At 41.0% G+C, this 21,834-nt stretch overlaps 1 long non-coding RNA gene across 2 annotated transcripts in view; it reads right to left on the bottom strand.

Moving 5' to 3' along the window:
- The window catches only part of LOC141131308 (uncharacterized), a 280,037-nt gene that overhangs the window by 119,535 nt on the left and 138,668 nt on the right, over window positions 1-21,834 (bottom strand). For both annotated transcript variants that reach the window (XR_012242735.1, XR_012242734.1), the window contains exon 3: window positions 1,393-1,494. This is a non-coding gene — a long non-coding RNA (uncharacterized lncRNA). The remainder of the gene's footprint in view (window positions 1-1,392; window positions 1,495-21,834) is intronic.

The raw sequence follows: 21,834 nt of genomic DNA, 5'->3' as shown, positions 1-21,834 counted from the left end.
TGTCATTCTTACAGCAAGGAGCCAAGAGGTGCTGCAGAGCTGGATAGAAAGCAGGAGTCTTTTTAATAGGTTGGGCAGGTCCCACCCTCCATCCAGACCTGCAGCACCTCCTGTCCCCTTCTCTGCTGTAAGGATGACAGTGGCAGCCTGAGAGGGAGACCCGCGAGAGGACACCCCATGCTGATAAGTACCTCTGCCCTGCCAGAGGTAGGACTGTGCAGGGGAGGCTTCCATTGAAGTCTTAATATGTGACAACGCAGAGGAATTTTCTATGTTATGATACTGAGCGTGAGAAAGATAATTGAAAGTTAGGCAATACACACAGAATATGTTTACAGAATAAAATCATAAATACTGATAAGTGTGTCTAGAGTTAATTAACTTTTTGATTGTACAATAGTCTTCCTATATATATATACGTTTAAAAGATGTGTATTACTTACTAGTAGGTGTTACTAAAGGTGATAAACAACTTTATGAAGGTGGGTTTGTCAAGCGATGGGTGGACATTTGTCTATTGGTGTCTATTGGTATAATGTTATAAACATCGCTCGGTCATATCCTGATAATATATTGTATTTAAGATACTAAACCAGGGAATAAAAGACAAGCGGTGTATCATCCTGTGTCCATGTTTTGACTTGGATCTACATTGCTCTCTGTGTGTGTGTGTGTTTGGGAGTGTGAAATGGAGAGATCTGGCACAGATTAATATAATGAGAGGACTGTGATGTGAAGAGGGCTATGATATGAAGGGTAGGCTGAAGATACTGATGTACGAGAGGCTGTAATGTCTTATAGCACAAACATGCTGAAAAAAATATTACTGATGGGACCTCCATAAATTGTAATTAACCGCTTGCAGACCACACGCCGTCAATTGACGGCGGCAAAATGGCTCCCCTGCACGAATCCCCGTAGCTGTACGGCGGGCACTTTAAGGGGAATGGGGGCGCGCGCGTGCCCCCGCTGCGTCACTGAGGAGCCGATCAATAAGCTGTATTCCACCAAATTTGTCAAAGGCTGTATAATGTATGACAAAAAAAAAAAAAATATCCCCTTTTGCTATTTTTAACATTTAGATTTTATGAAAAAGTCAAAGATGCATGCGCACAATTCCTGTCTTTGGTTACATATAATAATAATAATAATAATACATTATATAAAAATATAATAAATAACAAATAAAATTATACAAAAATAACTTTCAGCTTTAGTGAAAAGATGAATATTTACAATATAAACTTGGTGACTATTCACTTATCCAGTCATGTCATGAACAATGTACTGATTATCTACACACAGTTGTATTATTGACATGATTGAATATTCACACAATTTATTGTCTGACAACACACATAGTCAAGAAGACTGCTGGCACATTGTACTTACCGGAGGGTGACAAGAAGATGCTCTGTTTGTAGGACTGCCTTCGTATATGCTGTATCCCGCAGTTCCAGACTGGCCCCAAGGGTTTCAAGCAGGTTGCCAATACTGCAAAATAAAAGAGAAGTTTTATGACTATACCTGTATTTGACCCAGTACAAAAGTCTATATCAGAAATGTCAGAGTAAAGTCAGAAGATCCTGTCTACATACTTCTAGATTAGGTACTCAAAAGTGTTGATTTTCTAAAGGCAAATAGACTTTTCACTTTTAAAGGGAAGTTGTACCTTGCAAGGGAAATTTCCCCAGAGCTTAGTGAGTGAGATGAAGCTTTACTGACTTCCATCATCCAATCATGTGGAAACTATTTTTTTTTTCCTTGCACATGTTTTTGCAAAATAAAATTTCATACCATTCACTAAGCTCTGGGGAAAATTTCCTTTCCAAGTTCAAATTCTTTTTGCAAAGTGAGCACCCTATTTGCCTATCAGTAAATCAACCGCATATTATTGAAGGGTTATCATCACAGCCAGACAACTTTCCAATTCAAGAGGAGGTAAGTGATAGAAGCTCTGATTTTTTTTAGAAAAGGTTTACATTAACCACTTCAACCCCAGAAGGATTTACCCCCTTCCTGACCAGAGCACTTTTTGCAATACGGCACTGCGTCGCTTTAACTGACAATTGCGCGGTCGTGCGACATTGCACCCAAACAAAATTTGACGTCCTTTTTTTCCCACAAATAGAGCTTTCTTTTGGTGGTATTTGATCACCTCTGTGGTTTTTATTTTTTGCGTTATAAATGATGACAGGGAGCAGTGATCTCTGTCATGTTGCTAGGCAGAACAGGGAAATGCCTTGTTTACATAGGAATCTCCCCGTTCTGCCGATCCGCGACACGATCGCGGGACACTGGTGGACATCGAGTCTGAGGGGCCCGCGGGCAAGGTCACGGAGTACACAGCGGGTGCACTCACGCCCACAGTGCCGCGATTTAAAGGCGACGTACCTGTACGCCCATTTGCCCAGCTGTGCCATTGTGCCGACGTATATCGTCGTGCGCTGGTCGGCAAGGGTTAATAAATAACCCTTAGTTAATCTCATCACTATATGTAGTAACAGGTTCCATGTTGCTTTGCATATGGATCAGAGTTAAATAGGGATCCCCTTTCCGTTTAGAGTGGTAACCCCCTTAAAGGCTTTGCAGATCTTGTAGAATCCATTTTCTGACATTGCTTTATTATTATTGTTATTATTATTATTATTATACAGGATTTATATAGTGCCAACAGTTTATGCAGTGCTTTACAATATATAATGGGAAAGTACAATTACAATACAGTTCAATACTGAAGGAATAGTAGGAATAGGAATTACAATTAAATAATGTTAATTATTGGGCATCATGGCATGCAAATTTCCCTTTGATTATTTAAATATATCATTACTCTTATTATTTTACATTAAAGCGGTACTAAACCATACCTTTTTAAAAAAAAAAAAAAACCCTGCAAGGCAATGGCATAATGTGCTAGTATGCATCGCATACTAGCACATTATGAAATACTTAGGCTGCTTTCACACTGAGGCGCTTTGCAGGCGCTAAAGTGCTAAAAATAGCGCCTGCAAAGCGCCCTGAAAGAGCCGCTCAATGCACTCCAATGTGAAAGCCCCGAGGGCTTTCACACTGGAGCGGTGCACTTGCAGGGCAGTCAAAAAGTCCTGCAGGCCGCATCTTTGGAGAGCTGTAGGAGCGGTGTATTTACCGCTCCTAAAGTGCCCCTACCAATTGAAAACAATGGGGCAGCGCTGTAAACCTGCCGGCAAAAAGCCGCTGCAGTGGGCAGTTTTAACCCTTTTTTTGGCCGCTAGCGGGGGTTGAAACCGCCCCGCTAGCGGCCGAATAGCGCCGCTAAAACGACGGTAAAGTGGCACTAAATATAGCACCGCTTTACCGACAGCGCCCGCACGCCTCAGTGTGAAAGTAGCCTTACTTTAGAACGAAGCCCTCCAGGGGCGCTGTCTTTGCTGACAGGGCTTCCATCTTCACCTAGTGTTCCTTCCGGGTTCACGTGATCCGGCTGTCTGATTGGGCGTGGGAGTCATGGACCACAGCACGAAGCTCTGAAGGGATGGCATTGGTATGCCATCCCTTCATGTGCCGATGACATCACCGACTGTATGCAGTGTGAATATCTCCTATACAGTGCAAGTTTAGGGGATATTCACTGTACCTACAGGTAAGTTTTATTATAGGCTTACCTGTAGGTACAAGTTAACAAAAAGAGTTTACTACCACTTTAAGCTGGTTAGTTCATGCATATCAACCTAATGATCTTTTCTTTACAAATATTGCATTTATGGCATCGTCACGGGCATCAAAGAGTACATTCTATACATTGGCCTTTGTAAATGTTTGATGAATACACTCCCTACTGAGATAACCACAATTTGTGCATGATCCGACTCCACACAGTTCAGAAAACAGATCAATATAATTGACAGTTTACCTCTTACACCCATCCGATTTTGAAAACTAGTGAGCATTTCTTAAAATTAAACCAGGGATGAAATGTAATAGGAATAGTGTGGAATTGTCTGTTGCGTGTATAGGAAACTTATAAAGGATAATGAGACTTTCAGCAAACATTTACTGGTGGTGACTCAATCACTGTCAAAACACATGGATCAGGAGGATTCACCTGCAGATTCACTGCTTTATAAATACGCCCTTTAGCCCTGGTTCACACTGGAGCGTATTGACATGTGATTTGACATGTCAAATCGCATGTCAGATTGGCGGCAATTGCTGTCAATGGCACCGTCCTAATCGGTGCGACGCCACATCTGCGGCACTGCGCCGATTTCAAAAAGCAGTTTCTGTACTACTTTTTGCAACTTACATTGACATCTGTGCAGAAACCTGCACAGATGTCTCTGAAATCGCGGCCGAAATCGGGACTGAGATGTGGGAGTGAAATCGTGCGAGTTCAGCTGAACTCATTCCTGCAGCTCAATGTGAACCTGGGCTGAGTGTTTAGGAAGGAAGTCAGCTATGGCAGACTATACTGTTCTTCGGGGAAGGTTCACATTAAAGGGGAATTCCACTTTTGTTAAAAAAAAAAAAGTCTAGATTAGGCAAAGTGTTGATTTTCTAAAGGCAAATAGACTTTTCACTTTTAAAGGGAAGTTGCACATTGCAAGGGAAGTTTCCCCAGAGCTTAGTGAATGAGATGAAGCTTTACTGACTTCCATCATCCAGTCACGTGGAAACTATTTTTTTTTCTTGCACATGTTTTTGCAAAATGAAATTTCACACTCTTGACTAAGCTCTGGGGAAAATTCCCTTTCCATTAAAGTTCACATTAAAGGGGAATTCCACTTTTGTTAAAAAAAAAAGTCTAGATTAGGCACTCAAAGTGTTGATTTCCACGCAAGCCATTTTGTAAATGAATGTTATTTAGCCTAGGTTCACATTGGAGCAATTTGTCATGCGATTTGAGAGATCAAATCACATGACAAGTCGCAGCCTATTGGAGGCAATGGCACTGTTCCAATCAGTGCGACACCGTTTTTGCGGTGATCTGCACTGATTTGCAAAAGTAGTTTCTGTACTACTTTTTCCGATTTCAGGTGCGACTTCAATAGACATCTGCGCATGAAGCCACACAGATGTCTATCAAGTAGCACCTGAAATCGCGCTGACCTTGCTACTTTGAAATCGCGTTACTTCAAGTGAAGTAGTGCGATTTCAAAGTAGCATCAATGTGAACCAGGGCTAAAAATCACCTTTCCATTTCATTCTGAAGCCACAGTAATTTTCCAAAACTGTCCAAAAATTCAATGCAATATGGCAACCTGGAGGCATTCTGTATACAGCTGGTATACAGAAAGCACCCAGAAATATAATTTCATGCTTGTGTGATTGGCTCGTTGATTTTCTCTGTTACCTACACTAGGATACAATTATAACTTTAGGCATGGCCTGCAATAGGAACTTTATTTTTGGTTAAAGGAGTTGTAAAGGCAGAAGAGTTTTTATCTTAATGCATTCTATGCATTAAGATAGAAAGCCTTCTGTGTGCAGCAGCCCCCCTCAGCTCCCCCTAATACTTACCCGAGCCCATCTCTATCCAGCGATGTCCACAAGTGTCTCGGCCATCCGAGACTCTCTCTTCTAAATGGCTGAGACACAGCAATCACACCACTGGCTCCCGCTGCTGTCAATCAAAGTTGGCTAGCCAATCAGGAGACAGAGGGGGTGGGGTCGGGCCACGGCTTTATGTCTGAATGGTCACACAGAGCTGTGACTTGACTATGGTGCCCCCATAGCAAGCTGCTTGTTGTGGGGGCGCGCAACAGGAGGGAGGGGCCAGGAGCACAGAAGAGGCACCCAAGAAGAGAAGGATCCGGCTGCTCTCTGCAAATCCACTACACAGAGCAGGTAAGTATAAAATGTTTATTATTTTTATAGGAAAAAAACGAGATTTTACAATCACTTTAAGTACTCCACTCTTTCTGATAGTGTTGGGGCTCACTTACTCCCTCCCGCCTCCAAGACATTCCTATTGGTCCAACACTATGATACAATGCCGTTGAAGATTTTACCCCTTTCCTGACCAGAGCACTTTTTGCGATTCGGCACTGCATTGCTTTAACTGACAATTGCACGATCGTGCGAGGTTGTACCCAAACAAAATTGACATCCTTTTTTTCCCACAAGTAGAGCTTTCTTTTGGTGGTATTTGATCACCTCTGCGGTTTTTATTTTTTGCGCTACAAACAAAAAAAGACACTTTTGACATTATTTTGGGACCATTTATACAGCGATCAGTGCTATAAAAATGCACTGATTACTGTGTAAATGACACTGGCAGGGAAGGGGTTAACCACTAGGGGGCGATGAAGGGGTTAACTGTGTCCTAGGGAGTGATTCTAACTGTAGGGGGAGGGGTTGGGCTACACCTCACATGACAGCGATCACTGCTCTGGATGACAGAGAGCAGTGATCTCTGTCATGACACAAGCCAGAACGGGGAAATGCCTTGTTTACTGCACTTCCCCCTTCTGAGGCTCCGTGACACGATCACTGGGAGACCAGCGGACATCAAGTCCGCCGGTCCCACGGGCACGGTCAAGCTGTATGTGGCGGGCGCGCACGTGCACCTGTTATCCCCGCTACTTAAAGGGACGTACAGGTACGCCCATTTGCCCACCGCTGCCATTGTGCCAACGTATATCGGCGTGCGGCGGTTGGCAAGTGGTTAATGAAAGCTTTGTATAGGACATAAATGAATAAAGCCACAGAAAATGGCGAACACCTTGAACAAACTCCAGCAGCACATAACATTTGTACAATTTCAGACCATGTAACCTAGTGCTACCTACAGCCTTGTCATAGTTACACCATGTATAGTACATCTCCCTTTTTAACCCAGAAGAAAAATGTACAAATCACAATTCTCAGTTTCGAATTAAGTCAAGGCAAAGTCGAAGGGGTTGATTTCAAAAAGGCAAATAGACTGTGTACTCTGCAAATGCAGTTGCACTAATTTCTCCCCAGAGCTTCATGAATGCGGTGATGCTTAACTTTGTAAAGAATAACCAATCAGGTACAGATAAAATAAAAAAATACAATAAAAAACAGCATTTTGCTTGCAAATACTGCTGTAAATCAATTCTCTGTTAAATCTGGAAGACTAGTACAGGCACTGAAAAGTCACACTCCAAGAGATTTATGTGGATTCAGACCAGATACAAGTCTTGTATCTCCCCTTCAGCAAAGGAAGCACCCGCGTAATGTCTCAGCTGGGAAATGCGCTTGTCCTAGAATGATGATATTGTACGACCGTGGATGGATTAAAAGCAGTAAGAGCCATTCTTTACCTTATTACACTTGGATAGAAAATCAGTAGATCTTTTGCAACACTGCTGTGTGTGTATTGTTTTTTTTTCCGAAAATTCAGCAGTTTTTTTTAATGTTGCCAAATTTTTGGGTAAAAAATATGTTTTTTTTTTAGGTTAGAATTCTACTCTCCATGCGCTCCATCAGTAGCTGGGCAGGTATAAGGTTTTACCTGAGGTAAGCATATTCCATAATTAGATCAGAAGTAAACACTGGTCAACATTTGAGCTGAATGCCTTTGGCCATCTTTGGCCAATCCATTGGTCATCCTATCAGCTTGTCCAATGGATTTGTCAGGGCTGGGCTCAGCCCTTCCTTCTCAGAGTTGGCTGCTCAGCTGTCGGGTAATTGCCAACTCCTATCTCTCCACAGTTACTCAGCTGTTGATGATATCCTGCTCGTCAGTCCTGCCTACTTAAGCTGTTCACCCCAGTGGATCTCTGCCTTCGCCTTGGTCAACATTGCAGAAACTGCAGAAACTCCTGCGATCCTGTTCAAGACTTGCTTTGCTGACATCCCTTCTGGCTCCATATCCTGCTTGCTGTTCCACTACATTGATCCCTGACTTCTGGCTTGGCTGACTATCCGTTCCGGTTACTGAACTTTGGCTATGTTTTGACTACGTTTGTTCTTTTTACTTTTTTTATCAAACAAGTGTGATTTAACTGTACTTCTGTCTCGGCCTAATTTCATGGTTTCTGACAGGATTGAAGGCATCCAAGACTAAAGTAAATGTATCCCTTTGCATGGAAAAAAACACATTTGAAGTATCTCTCTTGGAATTCTAGTGTAGAACAAATTTATTACAGAATTAAACAAGGTTTGCACAATGAGTTCACAATCAACAAGGACAAAAGGAAGTCCACAACCATTAAGTTTATACATCCTCTGAAATCAATGACATCTATGCTTATCTGTCTCAAAGTAGTTTAGGTAGGCAGGTGACTTGACAAAATAGTCTTTTGAGCTGAAAGGTCTGTTTTCCTGACAGACTTTACAGTTTTCCTCCATTTGTTTAATATGTGTTGATATGGCAGGCCATACTATTTGATTATTGGTGTTGTTTCAGTTTTGAATGCCTTAATAAAATATGTTGGGTTTCCTTAGCATTTAAGCTATATATGACCTTTTCATATTAGAGTCTTGCTTCCTGATTTGAGGTCATTGTCAATCGAAAGTGGCCAGATCCAGTGGTGGCTAGTGGTATATTCTTGGGAAGGGGGGGCGGCAATCTGTCCCCCAGAGGTCGGGTCTACCACACGCACACCCCCTGATCGGTCCTCGCATTTATCCCATCTAGGTCATGGGTTTCCCCTGGGCAGCGGCTTCACCCTGTGTCTTCTCTTTCCTCGGCTTCGCCCCGGCGTGGCTTCCCCTGCGTCTCCTTCTCCTCCTCGCTGGCCTATAGGATTGCTTCTCCTCTCGGCCAATCAGGTCTCAGGACCCGCTTCCTGAGACCTGGGATTTTTCTGGGAGGAAAATCAGAAAGACAATAGCAAATATTAATTCGCTATTGTCACACAACTGTTTGTGTTCGGGGTGCAGAGCAAGCGCTTCCTGAGACCCGAGATTGGCCAGGAGGAGAATCAGAAAGACAATAGCAAATATTAATTTGCTATTGTTACACAACTGGGTGGGTTCACCCTTTTTTTTAAACCAATTATAGCCTCTAATCACATGTTTTTTTAAAAAAAAAGAAAAAACCCATTAGAATCCATGTGTCCGGTGCCCTACATGTAAGTTGGGGGCCGGGTGCATGGATTAGGGGGGCGGCTCTCCTGCACCCGGTATGGACAGGCCGCGGCTGGCCAGATCACTTTGAATTTAGTGGGGACTTGCTTTTTGTGAGCAGGCCACTCTTTCCTATGCAGTTGTGTAACTGCTGACACAGTAACATTCTTATTCTCTTTTAAATTGTATAAAAGTTCAGGGTTTTTGATTCTGTAGGGTTCATACACTTCATGGACATTTTCATTGAAAATTTCTTCTCTCCTCAATCTGTGTTATCTGGTTTAGGTACTGAACTTGTAATTGTCATGAGTTTTTAGGAGCCCCGGCACATATATATTTTTATCACTGCAGTATATGTAAGATCATACTAGAACAAAAGTCTTTGTGGGCTTGCAAGATCTTGACTGGGGTATTTACTATGTTCCAGTTGTCAAACATCCAAAATAGTCAGCGCTCAACAGGATCTTAAAGATATAAAGCTTTTGTTGATTCATAGGGTTAAAAGCCATGTATAGAGCCCCGCTTGCGCATTTAAACCTACACGACCCCAATAGCTCAGCCCAACTGTACCAATAAATGGTCCTGCAGATGTTAAGGAAATAAGGCATAACAGGCAACAAGAACAATTGTATCCTTTGATGTTAAGATGTTCTCAAACTGCTGCATGCCTCACTTTATATAAGACTGCCGAATCAGTTTTTGTATATTGAATAGTCAGTCACAGGGAGCTGAGATTTTGGACAAGGTTTATGACTTGCTGTCATTCTCTCAACTAATTGTTATTAATATTATACAGGATTTATATAGAAAGGGAGACACTACAATGACAGTGCAGTTAAATACAGAAGGATTAGCAGGATTATTCTCTTGCAGCTTACAATTTAAAATAGAGGTGGGGGATGTGGTACAAAAGGTAATAGCTGTAGGGGGTAGAGATGTACAGTTTCTAGGTGGAGGTGGGATAGGCTTTGTTTTTCCCTGTTTTTCAGGGATCACCTAAAGACAGACAAAGAAGGAGATAACCGGGCATTGTGGTAGGGAGTTCCAGAGGGGGGGGGGGTCTGGAAAAGTCCTGGAGGTGAGCATGGGAGGAGGTGACAAAGGAGATAGAGAAAGAGGTCTTCAATTTGACTGATATCTGTAATCGAGGTTGGTGATGTGGCTCAGATGCAGCTGTGGATGGATATGTAGACTATATTATAAACAATATTGGGACACCTGCATTTACACACATATGAACTTTAATGGCATCCCAGTCTTAGTCCATAGGGTTCAATACTGAGTTGGCCCACCCTTTGCAGCTATAACAGCTTCAACTTTTCTCGGAAGGCTGCCCACAAGGTTTAGGAGTGTGTCTATGGGAATGTTTGACCATTCTTGAGGTCAGACACTGATGTTGGGCGAGAAGGCCTGGCTTGCAGTCTCCGCTCTAATTCATCCCAAAAGTGTTCTAACGGATCTCGGATTGAGGTGCAGGCCAGTCAACTTCCTCCACCCAAACTCTCTCACCCATGTCTTTATGGACCTTGCTTTGTGCACCGGTGTGCAGTCAAGTTGGAACAGGAAGGGGCCATTCCCAAACTGTTCCCATGAATGTGGGAGCATGAAATTGTCCAAAATGTCTTGGTATGCAGACGCCTTAAGAGTTCTCTTCACTGGAACTAAGGGACCACGCCCAGCCACTGAAAAACAACCCCTCAGCATAACCCCCCCTCTCCACCAAATTATTTGGACCAGTGCACAAAACAAGGTCCATAAAGACATAAATGAGTGAGGTTGGGGTGGAGGAACTTGACTGGCCTGCACCTTAACCCGATAGAACACCTTTGGGGTGAATTAGTGCAGAGACTGCAAGGCAGGCCTTCTGGTCCAACATCAGTGTCTGACCTCACAAATTTGCTTCTGGAAGAATGATCAAACATTCCCATAGACACACTCCTAAACCTTGTGGACAGCCTTCCCAGAAGAGTTGAAGCTGTTATAGTTGCAAAGGGAGGGCCAACTCAATATTGAACCCTACGGACCAAGACTGGGATGCCATTAAAGTTCATGTGCGTGTAAAGGCAGGTGTCTCAATACTTTTAGTAATATATTATATGTTGTAGTTAGTTTATAACGACTTGTAGACAAACAGACCTCCTCCTACAAATTCAAGTGCTTATGGGATAGGTGAAACTACCATAATAGGTGTACAAAAAACAAAGATATTCTATTTAAGGCTGAAGCTGCTACCACATATGCCTGCCGATGGCAAGCAAACTCAATTTAAAAAAGACAAAAACATTCATCAAAGCAGCACTACATAAACAAACACATTCCCGCTATTATGGGTGTGCTATCATAAAGGTGCATGTAATATTAAAGTCCAAATAATCGCTGCAACAATGTAATCACTGCACATTAAAAGTTTAGAAGAGTCCAACAAAGAGAAAGTGCTTGATTATGTCCTAGATATTACCATTTCACCATCACCTCCACACGTGTAGAGTTGGGGGGTTAAAAATCCTTCTATAGATCAGACTCTTACCAGACTGTCCTGGATAACAGGCATAGAACACCAGATCTTGGTTTCAATCCTCTCTCTGAATAATTATTCACAGACACTGTTGTAGCCAGGAGGAGGGGTCACCCACTAATGAGCTCATTCACATGGAGAGAAAGGAAACTCCATAGCGTAATCCCGTTTCAAACTGATTTATTAGATAAAATTCCCCCTTATAGGACATACACTTACAAGATTGCAAATTCAAACAGGCATATGACATAAGCGATAGTCTCCTACCGACTACAGCACGGCTTTCCAATGTTAGTGGTATCCCCAAATGGCGTGTTCACATCACTGTTGGTCGCCATATAGCTCCATCCTGATGTGTTTCGTCACCTGCGAGATCATCTGAGGGTGTGGCTACAGCTCACGATGTACCGTTATATAGACTCCCCACTTTGCAATCTGTTAACCCATTCTGTCATACCACTTCTATACTTACACTTGCAAGGCGGCTGTTAATTATTGGTTAACAGTAATCATCAATGGAATTTTTACTCCCCAACTCTACACTTGTGGAGGTGATGGTGAAATGGTTATATCTAGGACATAATCAAGCACTTTCTCTTTGTTGGACTCTACTAAACTTTTAATGTGAAGTGATTACATTGTTGCAGTGATTATTTGGACTTTAATCTTACATGCGGAGCCGAGTCATACATTCAGCGGCTGGAGTCCGAATGCTGGACTCGGGAGATCGCTTCTCCTAGGGGGTTATCTGATGTGGGGAGGAGCCGTGAGAGCCGCCGGGGGACCCCAGAAGACGAGCTTTGTGGCCACTCTGTGCAAAATGAGCTGCACAGTGGAGGTAAGTATGACATGTTTGTTATTTAAAAAAAAAAGAAAAAAGAACCCTTACAATCACTTTAAATATTGTAGTTAGTATTTAGAATTTTAATGAAGTAGAGAGAAAAAGTCCTGGACAGCCGCACTCAAAATAATGAATTACCTTTATTGAATGAATAAAAGATACATGCCACAGCAGAAAATAGCAACTGACGCGTTTCACACTGTAGTCAGTGCCTAATCATAGCTATGATTAAGCACTGACTATGAAACGCGTCAGATTTCCTGCTATTATCTGCTGTGGCATGTATCTTTTATGATCATCATTCAATAAAGGTAATTCATTATTTTGAGTGCGGCTGTCCAGGACTTTTTCTCTCTACTTCATTATAAGCATTGCCAGCACCTGTTGCTTCCAGCATGGAGGAGATGTCTGTTCCTGATTGACCTTCCTAGAGCGGTGATATTTTTCTTTCTATTTAGAATTTTAACTAATAAGCTAAAGTAGAAGATTCTGGTAGCTATAAGCAACAGAATCAAGGTTACTTGGCGAGGTTACTTTGTACAAATACAAACCAGTTGGTTGAATGCAGCATTATAGTGTGCCTGTATGACTTCAAATCGAAATACTAGATTGTAATGTTCACTGCAGCGAAAATTGTTCAAAAAGTATCCCGCAAGGCACCAGAGAATGTCAGTGCTATTTAAAAAAAAACAAAACAGAAATCATGTAAATAAGGTATTTTGGCCATGTATAATTAATAAACCATGGTATGTTATTTCTCAGTTCTAAGTAATATCATATATTTATTCAATAGTTGTTATTTGAGTAGGCAGTCCACGTTATCATAAACTGAAAAAAAAAAATGTTTTATCAGTCTTTGGGCTGCTCAGGCACAGCAGCAGTTTTGTGCGGCTGAATCAATAAAATAGGAACAGATCTTCCCTCAGCCAATCAAGCAGCTGGAGATCAGCCGACAGGCTACTGTTACTCTCCCCAGCTCAGCGTGTGTACAGTGTGACCCAGCTTTATCGCAGCATGTACAGCAAACCACAATATCACTACACATAAATGCACGATAACCTAGACATCTGGGCTGTGTGCAGGATTTATCAATAACTGTCCGAAAAACCTGCCATTAATTAACAGGATTTACCAGTGTTTTTCAATTTAGAAGGGCCATGTCTAAAAATATGTATATAGCGTTACTTTTTTTGAGTAATTTTTCTGTTACAAATGCCATGTAAATAAAAAAAAATATTTTCTTCAATAAAATGTCTTATTTTTTGGCTATTAAATTTCCCTGGAATTACCCTTGTTAACCACTTAAGGACCATCCTCGTTTTGGATTTTAGGTGTTTACATGTTGAAAACAGGTTTTTTTGCTAGAAAATGACTTAGAACCCCCAAACATTATATATGTTTTTTCTTCTAACACCCTAGAGAATAAAATGGCGGTCGTTGCAATACTTTTTTTTGCACCGTATTTGCGCAGCGGTCTTAAAAGCGCACTTTTTTTGGAAAAAATTCACTTTTTTGAATAAAAAAATAAGACAACAGTAAAGTTAGCCCAATTTTTTTTTTATATTGTGAAATATAATATAATGTTACGCCAAGTAAATTGATACCCAACATGTCACGCTTGAAAATTGCGCCCTCGTGGAATGGCGTCAAACTTTTACCCTCAAAAATCTCCATAGGCGACATTTTAAAAATTCTACAGGTTGCATGTTTTGCAGTACAGAGGAGGTCTAGGGCTAGAATTATTGCTCTCGCTCTACCGGTCGCTGCGATACCTCACATGTGTGGTTTGACCGCTGTTTTCATATGCGGGCGCTACTCGCGTATGCGTTCGCTTCTGCGCGCAAGCTCATCGGGACGGGGGGTTTACAAATTTTTTTTTTTATTTTTATTATTTATTTTACAATATTTTATAATATATTATTTAAAAAAAAATGGTGTCACTTTTATTCCTATTACAAGGAATGTAAACATCCCTTTCCGAGGTCTTTCCGAGGTTTGCCGAGGTCAGACGAGGTGTCCTCGGGCCTTTCCGGACGTTTCCGAGGCTTTCGGGTGCCCCCCCACCTCTGGCCACATGCGGTATTGCATGCCATTGAAGTCAATGCAGAACAAATTATTTTCGTTTCCATTGACTTCAATGGGGAAACTCGCTTTGATATGCGAGTACTTTGGATTACGAGCATTCTCCTGGAACGGATTATGCTCGTAATCTGAGGTTCCACTGTATACTGGAGTTCTACTGCCATCTTTAAGCATAGCTAATTGTAAAAAAAAAAAAAAACACTAGGGGGTTGATTTACTAAAACTGAACAAAGAGGAACCCCCTAAGGGTGGGACTTTACCGGCACTATCACATGAACAGACAATATTAGAAAAATATCAAGTATTTATTGAAAAACACATATAGAATATTGTACATAAACGTGGATGTATATATATATACAAAAAATGCAAAGAGAAGATATAGCTTCCTGAACCCAACGCGTTTCAGAGATGAATGCTGTCTCCTTCATCAGGGGTTTTCACAGGAAATATAATATATCCTGGTCATTTGCATATACATCACAACATCCACATTGATTAAAAAACAAAGGAATGACACCGCCGCGTATCGTCCCCTGAACATCACGTCCACATGATTGTTGCTTCAATTTGAAATTGATATGGATGGAAAAAAGTACCATCAAAAATTTGATAGAATTCAAACTCCGGAAATTCAGGTTGAATTTGAGTTAAACCTGAGCTTGAATTTCAACACTGTTCAGGTTCATTGAATGAAGTCATTGGCCTAGAACAGGGATCCTCAAACTACGGCCCTCCAGCTGTTGCAGAACTACGCATCCCATGAGGCATTGTAAAACTCACAGACATGACTAGGCATGATGGGAATTGTAGTTTCTGAACAACTGAAGGTCCATAGTTTAAAGACCCCTGGCCTGGAACTTCCTCATGAGATGGGGGCAGTGTTAATTTCGTCGACTAAACATTTTAGACGACTAAATGAATATTATTTTAGTCGACTAAAATACGACTAAAACTAAAACAACTGAAATGACTAAAATACGACTAAAACTAAAAATGGCATTTTAGTCAAAAGACTAAAATGGGACTACCCTGTTTCCCTGAAAATAAGACCTAGCGTGATTGTCGGTGATGGCTGCAATATAAGCCCTACCCCCCAAATAAGCCCTAGTTAAAGTCCTTGTAGGTTTTTTTTCAGGGTAGGGCTTATTTTCGGGGAAACAGGGTAGGGCTTATTTGGGGGGTAGGGCTTATATTGCAGCCATCACCGATAATCACACTAGGTCTTATTTTTGGGGAAACAGGGTATAACTAAAATGCCATTTTAATCAAAAGACTAAGACTAAATCTAAATTAAAACGTGACTTCAAAATTAACACTGGTCTGTAGTGCATGTTCATACCTCAATGTAATAATAAATAACACATTAGATTTTTCACTCCAGCAGTATATAATGAGTTTGCAAATTGTAGAGAATTGTTAACTAATGCATTACAATTGAATTACACCCTTTAGATTTTAGATGACTAAAATGAGTTTTAGTCGACTAAAATATACTGGAGATTTTAGTCGACTAAAACGTAGGACATTTTAGTCGACTAAAATGTACTGGAGATTTAGTCGACTAAATACGACTAAAACTAAAACAATCGCAGAAGATTAAAATGGGACTAAAACTAAAATGCCATTTTAGTCCTAAGACTAAAACTAAATCGAAATTTGCTGCCAAAATTAACACTGGATGGGGGACAGTTGCTTTTATCAGGGGATTCGTAAACAGGAATTTTGTTTTGTGTGAAATTCCCCTGAAGCAATGCTTTGTAGGACTTGATTTTTACATTTCTAACAATGACTGATTTGTCTATTAAACATTATATAAGAAATAAATGAAGATCTTTTTTAAAGGTGCAAATATACAGATTTGGGGTAGTATAAGATGCATGGAAATAAAGCATTTGGAAACAATCACATATATCATAATATGATCATTCACAAAATGTTAATGCTGGAATAGCCCATGGTTTTATCTTAGGAAATGGGCTAAAGAAGAGAAAAGGGCCATATTCTCTTGTGGACTCTTTATACTTGAGTTTTCTGATGTTCATGCATACTTAACAGACCATATGATAAGACACGTTCTACAAATAGTAATGTTTTATTGATGAATTATAGTCTATGAACCATGCCTTTGTCATGTTTGGTTAATGGTTTACATTAACCAAACATGACAACTGCTGTGTCCAGCACCAACAATCATTTTATGGTCTATGTATTTTCAATGTCTTTAACCACTTCAGCCCCAGAAGGATTTACCCCCTTAATGACCAGGCCATTTTTTTGAGACACAGCACTGCGTCGCTTTAACTGAAGAATGCGACGTTGTACCCAAACAAAATTGATGTTCTTTTTTTCTCCACAAATAGAGCTTTCTTTTGGTGGTATTTGATCACCTCTGCAGTTTTTATTTTTTGTGCTAGAAACAAAAAAAAGAGCGACAATTTTGAAAAAAACACAATGGGGTTGATTTACTAAAGGCAAATCCACTTTGCACTGCAAGTGCACTTGGAAGTGCAGTCGCTTTAGATCTGAAATGAAGATCTGAATACAGGGAAAGCTCTGCTGATTTTATCATCCAATCATGTACAAGCAAAAATGCTGTTTTTTATTGTCCTTGCATGTCCCCCTCAGATCTACAGTGACTGCACTTACAGTGCACTTGTAGTGCAAAGTGGATTTGCCTTTAGTAAATAACCACAATATGTTTTACTTTTTGCTATAATAAATATCCCAAATTTAAAAAAAATAATTAATTTCTTCCTCAGTTTAGGCCGATATGTATTCTTCTACATATGTTTGGTAAAAAAAATCGCAATAAGCGTATATTGCTTGGTTTGCGCAAAACTTATAGCATCTACAAAATAGGGGATATATTTATGGCATTTCTATTATTCATTTTTTTTTTTTTGTTTTTACTAGTAATGGCGGTGATCAACGATTTTTAGCGGGACTGTGACATTGTGGCGGACAGATTGGACACTTTTGACACCTTTTTTGGGACTATTGACATTTATACAGTGATCAGAGCTAAAAATGTTTACTTTATAAATGTCACTGGCAGGGAAGGGGTTAACACTAGGGGGCAATCAAGGGGTTAAGTGTTCGCTAGGAAGGTGTTTCTAACTGTGGGGGGAGGGGACTGACAGGGAGTAGAGAGGGATCGCTGTTTCTGTTTACTAAGAACAGCAGATCTCTCTCTACTTCCCTGACAGAATGGGGATCAACATGGGGACAAGGTGTTTTGGGGGGCTACCTCAAAGCACCCTCCCAATGTTGAGGGCATGTGGCCTGGTACGGTTCAGGAGGGTGGGGGCAGCGCTCTCTCGTCCCCCCTCTTTTCCTGCGGCCTGCCAGGTTGCGTGTTCGGATAAGGGTCTGGTATGGATTTTTGGGGGGACCCCACGCCATTTTAAAAAAAAAAATTTGGCATGGGGTTCACCTTAAAATCCATAACAAACCTGAAGGGTCTGGTATGGATTTTGAGGGGGACCCCACGCCATTTTGTTTTAAATTTTGGTTCGAGGTTCCCCTGTGGTGAATTCCCATGCCATTTTTATCAATGAACTTTTATGTGTATTGTCGGACTGACAATTCATTAAAAGGCCGCGAGTACCCCCTTCCCGCCGACCGAACGCATATATGCGTCCTCGGCTTTCCGGGGTTATACCGGGATGATGCCCGCAGCTGCAGGCATCATCCCGGTACCGTTGTTTTCAGCGGGCGATCGGCTACCCGTATATAACAACCGATGCGGCTAAAAGCCGCTCGGTTGTTATACCGGAGGAGCGGGAGGGGACATCCCCCCCCTCCCGCCGCCTCCCGCCGCTGTTACCGGGCCTCCCGTGCGATCGGGAGGCCCGGTGTCCGTTCCGCTGCCTTCGGCGGCTGGGGGCGGACTGGAACGAAGCTGCGAGCGGCTTCGTTCCAGCCTTCTTCTTGTAAATGCGGAAGCGACGTCATGACGTCACTTCCCGTTTACTCGGCTGCCAATGGCGCCGAATTTAAAAAAGTACACAGTATTCAGAATCGCCGTTTTCGGCGATCTGAATACTTTGAAGTGTAAAGGAGGGATGGGGGGTCTTTTAGACCCCCCATCCCTCCATAAAGAGTACCTGTCACCACATATTACTGTCACAAGGGATGTTTACATTGCTTGTGACAGCAATAAAAGTAAAAAAAAAAAAAAAAAAATTTAAACACAATTTATAAAGTACAAAAATAAATAAATTAAATAAAAAAAAAAAAAAAAATTTTTTAAAGTGCCCCTGTCCCCGCGAGCTCGCGCAGCGAAGAAAACGCATACGGAAGTCGCGCCCGCATATGTAAACGGTGTTCAAACCACACATGTGAGGTATCGCCGCGATCGTCAGAGCGAGAGCAATAATTCTAGCCCTAGACCTCCTCTGTAGCTCAAACCTGGTAACCGTAAAATTTTTTTAAAGCGTCGCCTATGGAAATTCAAAGGTACCGTAGTTCGTCGCCATTCCACGAGTGCGTGCAATTATAAAGCATGACATGTTTGGTATCTATTTACTCGGCGTAACATCATCTTTCACATTATACAAAAAAATTGGGGTAACTTTACTGTTTGGATTTTTTAAAATTCATGAAAGTGTCACTTTTCCAAAAATTTGCGTTTAAAACACCGCTGCACAAATACCGTGTGATAAAAAATATTGCAACAATCGTTATTTTATTCTCTAGATTCTTTGCTAAAAAAATATATATAATGTTTGGGGGTTCTAAGTAATTTTCTAGCAAAAAATATGGATTTTAACTTGTAAACACCAAATTTCAAAAATAGGCTTAGTCATGAAAGGGTTAAATTACTTTTTTTCCTTTGAAATGTCATTTTGCTGTCAGACTGTTCTAAACACAGGAAACATGCGCCCCTTTACAGGCATACTATAGACACCCCCCAGGTACAAAATTTAAAGGAATATTACACTTTTATTGTTTGACTTTAAGCATTATTAAAATCACTGCTCCTGAAAAAACGGACGTTTTAAAAAATTTTTTTTGCATTGATCCATGTCCCCTGGGGCAGGACCCAGGTCCCCAAACACTTTTTATGACAATACCATGAATATAAGCCTTTAAAATTAGCACTTTTGATTTCTCCCATAGACTTTTAAAGGGTGTTCCGCAGCTTTTGAATTTGCTGCGAACACCCCAAATTGTTCGCTGTTCGGCGAACTGGTGAACAGCCAATGTTCGAGTCGAACATGAGTTCGACTCGACCTCGAAGCTCATTCCTACTCCCTAAGCATTCATGCTGGTGATTAAAGCTAAATGACAGACTTGCTTTAAGTCATAAGCTAGCCTCATGACTGGTGAGGAAATATAAAGCAGCAGTAGAGATGGAGGAAGCACAGAGCCACAGAAAGGATAAAGAAGAGAAATGCTTACTGCAACTGCCCAGGTACAGTATCCTGTGCAGCAAGCATAACAGCATTATGGGAGTAATATTGAAGTGGTTCTAAAGTCTAAAGTGGTTATAAAGGCAGAAGGTTTTTTTATCTCAATGCATTCTATGCATTGAGATAAAAAAACCTTCTGTGAGCAGCAGCTCTCCCAGCCCCCCTCCCCCAATACTTACCTGAGCCCTATCTCGATCCAGCGATGTTGCACAAGAGATTCGGCTGTCCGGGACTCTCCCTCCTGATTGGCTGAGACAAACAGCGGGCGCCATTGGCTCCCGCTGCTGTCAAAGTCAGAAAGCCAATGAGGAGAGAGAGGAGGCAAGCCGCAGCTCCATGTCTGGATGGACACACATAGCATCAGCTTGGCTTGGGTGCCCCCATAGCAAGCTGCTTGCTGTGGGGGCACTTGGCAGAAAGGAGGGGTCAGGAGCGCTGGGGAAGGGTCCAAGAAGAGGAGAACCTGGGCTGTTCTGTGCAAAAAACACTGCACAGAGTAGGTAACTAAAACGTGTTTGTTATTTTTAAACAAACAAACAAAAAAAAGACTTTAGTATTACTTGAATGCATCTTCTGCATTAACCTCCCTGGCGGTATTATTATGTCAGATTTTTGCGTCTCAAAGCGGTACATTTATCTTGCATAGAAATTTGGCATTTTATATTGTGGGCCTGTAATTCTTAGCAATAACACATTTAAATCTGTCCAAAGAAGAGTCTAGTAGATATACCGGGTATGATAAAGTTTGAAACACAAAATTATAAATTATAATATAATAAATAAATATAAATAATTGTAAAAAATAATAATATAATAATAATAAAATTAATTTCTCCACGATTCACTATCGCTCAATTCTGCAAGTGTTCTAATTTACAATCACTGTTTTCTAGCTGGTCTAAAGCCACTTTTGACGTAAAGGGCCACTTTTTGGTTGCTATGGATCTCCAGTTTCCAGGCAGAAAGAACAGTATATATCATATAAAACTGCATGCAGGTCATGGGCCAAAGCACTGGGGACAAAAGGGATGTGAAATTATTTTATACAGTAATGTAATCTGTAAGATTACACTGTACTGTATGCTTTATGATTTTGAATTTGCCGCCGGGCAGAACAGCCCAAGAAATAAAAACTGCAAAGGTGATCAAATACCACCAAAAGAAAGCTCTATTTGTGGGGAAAAAATGATAAAAATTTCATTTGGGTACAGTGTTACATGACCGTGCAATTGTCATTCAAAGTGCATCAGCGCTGAAAGCTGAAAATTGGTCTGGACAGGAGGGGGGTTTAAGTGCCCAGTAAGCAAGTGGTTAAAGGCAAACTCTGGAGAAAAACTGTAAATCTTTCATGGTACTGCTTAGGCACATATAAAATAGCAAAGGTTTGCATTTTGAGTTCAGGTCCACTTTAAATGAAAAGCTAACATCTAGTTGGTTGATATTGAATGGTTGCATCATTTATCTAGTTTTTATAAAACAAACACACTGGTGTGGAATTACTAGAACTGTAATGTGCAAAATCTGGTGCAGCTCTGCACAGAAACCAATCAGCTTCCCTTTTCTTTTTTTTTTTCTTTTTACAAAGCTTAATTGAACAAGTTATAGAAACTGATTGGCTACCATGCAGAGCTACACCAGATTTTACACTCTCCAATGTTAGTAAATCAACCCCAATACGGGTTTTATTTCTAAATAATTTCCTCACAACTTTCACCCAAGATTCGTGCATTTTTATTAGATTCAATTGGAAAGTTGTGAATCCTCTGTGAAAGTTGGGTAGATCTTATGTGAAAACATTTATTAACCACTTCAACTCCGGAAGGATTTACCCCCTTCCTGACCAGGCCATTTTTTGCGATTCGACACTGCGTTGCTTTAACTGACAATTGCGCAGTCGTGCAACGCTGTACCCAAATAAATTTGATGTCCTTTTTCTCCCACAAATAGAGATTTCTTTT

The sequence above is a fragment of the Aquarana catesbeiana genome, linkage group LG03, assembly GCF_042186555.1.
Source record: "Aquarana catesbeiana isolate 2022-GZ linkage group LG03, ASM4218655v1, whole genome shotgun sequence".
NCBI classification, from domain to species: Eukaryota; Metazoa; Chordata; class Amphibia; order Anura; family Ranidae; genus Aquarana; species Aquarana catesbeiana.
This window is presented reverse-complemented; position numbering and strand designations above follow the sequence as displayed.